The following is a 6,053-nucleotide window of genomic DNA, read 5'->3' as shown; positions in this document are numbered from 1 at the left end:
CCGCCAGTAAAGTGCTAACAAATACTAACTTGGGTAGGATGATTATTAAGAATTAAATCTCCCAGCTGGGCTTTAAAATGAATTGGAAAAACATCACCCACAGGAGGGACAAATTATAATAAGACAAGGATTTCTCTGAATCCCACTCTCAAAGGAACCAAAAAAGGCAAGATGAGCAGAGAAAAGGAGGAAGAAGTGCTCAGGAAGATGATATATATTCCCAGGCTAGACAGTAAAGAAATCGCAAAGAACTTTAAGGCTGGAGAAGAAGGAGATTTAAAGCTGGAGAGGAGGTAGGGATTTTCTATTTCATTCACGTGTGGCATCTTTCTTGTGTTATTTAAGTATAAAACGTAACAGAGTTAGAAATCCTTTTATGGTGTCTTGACATTTTTTTCTTCATATATGTCATTTCCCTCAGGGAGAAAATTATTTCTATGATTTGGATGTTTGATGTCACACTTGGTGAGAAAAATAAAACCCCTATATTCTTCTTTATGTATATGGTTAAGTGAAACAAAAGGAACATCACACAACACAGATGAGGCCAGTGAACTCTAATGCTGGGGCCGGTCAGTGGGAGTTGGAGCTAATAAAGTCACAAGCTGAATGAAACATCAGGCAGATCACAAAAACAAGCACAGTGTCGGACACCGTCTCTGACCAGACGCCTACGTGATAGTTTTGAGACAAATTGCTCTTATCTTTCTCAAAAAAAATCTGGTTTAAACACCATGCATCCAAGAGGCAGATTTTTTACATGATTTCTGTAAATTAACATGAATATACATTTAAGAAAAAGAAAAAAAAAAAAGAAAAAAGGAAAAACTGACTGCAATCAACTCTTCTAGGTGGAAACAGAGTCCCAAAACACAAAATTTTAGCTGAAAGCACAGACTAAGGTACAGTGTACTGTACCAATAATTTCCCAATGAGGGAGAAAGAACACTTACAACATGAGGATGACCGGGTGGTTTATGGGAGTTATCCAAAGTTACTTTGAAGTGCTACATGACTGTCTATTCAAAAGGTATGCACAAGGGACTAGGAGCTAAGGCCACAGCCTGCCACAATCCTGATGGACTTGAGCAGTTACTGTTACAAGGAATTACTGTTAGCAGAAGCTTGCTTTGAGCATGAATAAAAATAAGGGTGCTACTTACATATGCTAAAAAGCTTCCTTGCACAGTTGCTTGAAGAAGCACAGCAGCTGTGCCTGTTAGAAAAGAGCATGAAGTGGGTCCAACTCCTGGCTGCTGGGTCTGAAAAACCCACCAGGCATCCCAGTCCATCAAGTTCTCAGTATGTGCAACTTTACTGAGTATCCCACCGTCACACACCAACCTGGCCCACTGAAAAGAGAGCAGCCAGCTGCAAGAGCAAAGAAAAATTTCCCCTGGACATAGCAGGTGCAGTATTTGGGCTCAAGCCCTTTCTGTCATGTTCTCTCCTTAAAAAAAAATATATATGAAAAGTGGAAAACATGTGGAAAAGCTTTGTGTTCTTAAACATTGAAAAAGTCTTTATTTCCAGTCCAATGACTCTTTCATGAACTACATTCATCATGAGCTTCCTTGGTTTAATGGCCTGGTTTGTACGTCATCCCACATCCCTAATAAACACTGTGAAAATTGAACTGTCTGGGTTAAAGCTATATGTACCCAGCAGGTCAAATTTGAGAACAAAACCATTCAAAAAGTATAATTAAATCCACTAGGACTTATTCTATGAAACATCAGCCTGTCATCTAATAGTTCACAAATTATTAATAAAGTATGTGATCCTAAAATACGAGAGGTACAACCTACCATATAATTAATTATTTTTTAAAAACTGAAGGTTTAAATTCTTACACATAAAACTAAATAACAGCTTTTATTAAGATATGTTTAAAGTCAGATGGTGACCAGTCAGGTCAGGAAGTTACAGCATGTGTTCTCCCACAACACTTTCCACCATGCCCTCTGTTTAAATCCACATTAATCTCCAGTTTTGTGAGAAATGAGTTCAATACCCAGCCCAGGCTCCATAAAAAGGAACAAAGTTATCTGCTAGTGTCAGGTGTATGTATCACTCCCCCCTACCAACTGGCTTTCACTGTGCCATGCCATCAGAGCTCTCATCCCGAGTAAAGCTAACTGACATTGGCTTTTCAACCTAAGTAGCAGGGGCATTGCCATTTGATTCAAGAGGAGCGATTTCTCCCATCCTTGTCATTCTGCACTTCTTAGAGGATGGAGCCAACTGCACAGTGACAGCAAACTTGGGGGTCCATGGAGTTAACTAGCTGTTATAGTATCTCAGATGACAATGTCTTTATAATAAAGCTTCTACCCTAGATCAATGTGTCCTACTTTAGCACTTGCATAGCAGTGGAAGACCAGTATGACTCCATAACTATAGGACCTTTGGCATAAAAAAAGTTTTTCATTAATTTTATTTCTAGGAGAGCATAGCTGTCATTCCAGACTACTTAACTGTAATTATTTTTACTATAGAAATAGCAAGTTCTGCAGGCAACAGATTTTGCCACTACCTCTGAACGTGCAAGTTTTAATTATATATTGAAGCTTATTAAATCAACACCTCACATATAATAAAATGGCTAAGCACAAAATATTGATTACCTGTCCTTCAAGGCCTTATTAAATTGTTTCCACAAAATTTTGAACATTTTATAAGCCATTGCTCTTTTTGGTGGGGGGGGGTGGTGGTGGTGGTGGAAACAGACATTTTTTATTTTTTCTTTGGAAAAGCAGTTGTCTAACACAGTAAGTTATGATTAAATATATGCAGCTGGATGTTTACTGCATGTCTGCACCTGCATGTTGAGTAATAAGACCCAAGAGATTTGGTAAATGCACAAAAATCACAAAAACAAAGGAGGACAGTGGATTGGAGGACAGCCTGCAGAAAAGCGTCGGACACTACAGGCTTCTTAGAGGGGGTCCAGAACCATGTGGGCATTCAGTTGCATAGTAACAACCTAAACATGAGCATTCTTTATTTGCATCAGTCTGTACTCATACCTCCCATATTATTTAAACATGAAGTAAAAAAAAAAAAAACTTTTGTGTTTCTTGTTAACAGGAAGTCTTCCAAAGATGGTTACTGAAAATGCATATTATTACCCTGAGGCACCATAACATCCATCTTAATCTCTCAAGAGAGCTCTTGGGAGGGCTGTTTTATGATTATATAAGATGGTTTTGAATATCTTCACAAGATAACAAACAGTTTCAGCTTTCCCCACTGCTTTCATTACTAAGTCCTCAAAAGTTAGTGCATCTCCTGTTGACATGGTTTTGAATAAAACCCCAGTATTTCCTGAATGATAGGTCAGACTAGCAAGAGAATATATATAGTCAGATAATTATATTGTTTCACGGTATATTTCTTATGGAAGTTGTATAAAATGTATTAGAATACCACAGCAAGTATAAGGACAATCAGAAGGTGGAAAAAAAATTTAAAAATACCACAACAAACTGCACAACAGTACATTTTGTCTTATGATCAGCCCTTAGTAAACCACTTCACTATGTGTAGTTAGTAACCAGATGGAGGAGCCAAGAGTCCGTTCTCATAACCGGCACACAAAACCCCCCAACATTTCTACAGCTATGGGAACAAAATAAGAACACTAAGTAATCTGAATGTATTGTCCTTTTCTGTGCTTTGATATTCAAGACCAAATTAATATTCTGGTCAGATCCTGAGAGTCTAAGTCACTCTGCAGCAAGGCACTGAGCAATTCCTGATAAAACTCTTAAAAGTGATTATTGAAAATGGTTATTTTGGACAATAGTTCCCAAGAAAGCTGTGTTTTACAGTGAGGATGATCAAATTCTCAGCTCAATTCAAAGGCAAAACACAAATATATTGCACTAAAATCAGTTCTGTGTAAACATTTAGCAGCTTACATCAGACACTCAAAACCTAAAAGTTGGCTAAGATCTGTTGAAGATCACCTGAAAAATCCATTTTTGGCTGTTTAAATACATGCTTGATGACATAGCCTTACTCAGGCATCTTACAGAAAAATTACTTTGCAAACACCTGTCATTCAGTGAATAAGAGGGGCATTACTTAATTAACAAGCTTTGACTTTGTACAACTTCTGTTGTACAAAACGTGCCATAAATAAACCCCAAGGCCACACAATTCAAACTGTTCTTGACAGAGCTATTTCACCCCTCGCAGGTGTTTAAGCACTGCCTACTGTTATGAACTCCCCCATTTGAGGGAAGCTTCCACGGTCACATTACTGCCATGGGAAGCTCCCAAAGCCCTTACAACACAGACAACCTGCACATCCAGCTGGGGTAGGGAGGGCATCCCCTGCTTCTCAAAGACCTGGTGTTAGCCAACACTTTTTCTACAAAGCAGCACCTCCTTCCCACATGCCTCCCCGTGATTCCACATCCCAGCCACTTTCTTTTACCTGTACACTCTAATTTACTTAAGTATGGAGCCAAAGCATCCAGAGAAATCTGCTGGCAGACTACAGCTTTGAGCAAAGGTAGAGTGGGGTGGAAGCCTACTTGCTCCTCTCTGTATGGGCAGGCTACACGAGAAAACTCAGTTTCAGAAAGGGCATCCAGAATCACCACATCGTTGTGAAGACTGCTTACAGCTGGGCTATGCTCGTACTGCTGAGTTGTGCCAACACCAAATAAAAACTCAGGGACATCCCAGTCAGGCTGAAGATACCCATTCTTATTTGAAAGAAAAAGCACTCCTGAAGCTGCAGAAAATGCTCACCCCAGCAAGTGATCCCACTGACTCCCATGGTCATGCAATATAGCATCTTTTGACAGAAGAGAAAAGGAAAGAAACTTCATAATCTACCAGGCAGAAAAAATGTCACAAGAGCACCATAGCATTGAAAAGCCCAGTGTACTTATAAAGCTAGGGCAGGACTTGAGAGCAGCCAGAATTATGCTGAAAGTAAAGCTAGGATTGTTTCCTGGTGGCCAGAAGATACCTTCTGCCAGGGTGGACCTTATCGCTGCGCTAGCCTTGTGACTCCAGCTGGCCCTTCACCTGGCTTTCGACTGACAGGTCAATACCTGCAAGCTTTTGGCCACCACTTCTTTGGGATTCAGAAAATCTTCATTTAGCAGCTGGACACCGTTCTCTGAGTGGCAGCCAGGTTGCCCTTCCCAGGCTGGATAGTGCCCTTATTTCTTGTACTTAGCAACAAGCAGCAACTTCCCTGTCATGGGGTGAAGAACTCTCTGCAGTGCTGGTCAGTGCAGGCTGGCTTTTAGGGTTTACTCCTTGCTAAAAGCCTCTGTATTGAGGCCAATATGACTGTGCTTGACAGTAAGAAAGTATTTCATGCTTGACAACAGTTTGAAGTACTTCTGTAATTCAGCACATGCATTTGACCAACAATAACAACTGACAGCTGTTGTCCTGCTCTGCCAGGTAGAGATGAGGACCATGCTTTGCTAATAGAAGATACTTCCCTTCAGGACAGACCATGTAAGCTTTGGCTTCCCTTGCAAGCATTGGTGCTGAGGGCCTAAAAATAGGCAGAGCTGTAGGTTCTGCCAAGTTGGACCTCTTTTTCTGTGGATAATCCAAACCCATTGCCGATCTCTTTTCTCTGACTCCATTCTTGGGCGCACCTTTCTGCCTCAGCAGCTCTAGCATTACCCCAGCAGCTGATTTAGCCTCTTTCTACCTTTATACCTCAAGCTTTGTAATACCTTAGGAGGCAGCTACACTCCTCTGCCACAGTCAGCTCTTCCCATTAAACACCATCTCCATTTCTCTGGATTCCTCTTACATGCAAAAATTTTAGTCCAAAAGGATAACATCTAACAAAGCCATAAGGAACTGAAAACTGTATCTTACCGTTAGAAGCGGCCAATATTTGTGAGAAGCACCACACAAAGCTATTCCTCTCCCTACGAGCAAGTGAGTACATCAGGAAGGGAGGAGACTTCTGAGAGGCTGCTTAAGATAACTTTTTCAAGGTGAATTGCTGGGGTTCCATTACAGCTGTTGACTGAATTGTGACACCTGGGGCCCATTGACGATTA

The sequence above is a fragment of the Haliaeetus leucocephalus genome, unplaced genomic scaffold, assembly GCF_000737465.1.
Source record: "Haliaeetus leucocephalus isolate CR32 unplaced genomic scaffold, Haliaeetus_leucocephalus-4.0 Scaffold932, whole genome shotgun sequence".
Lineage (NCBI taxonomy): Eukaryota > Metazoa > Chordata > Aves > Accipitriformes > Accipitridae > Haliaeetus > Haliaeetus leucocephalus.
Note: the sequence above shows the minus strand (reverse complement) of the source record.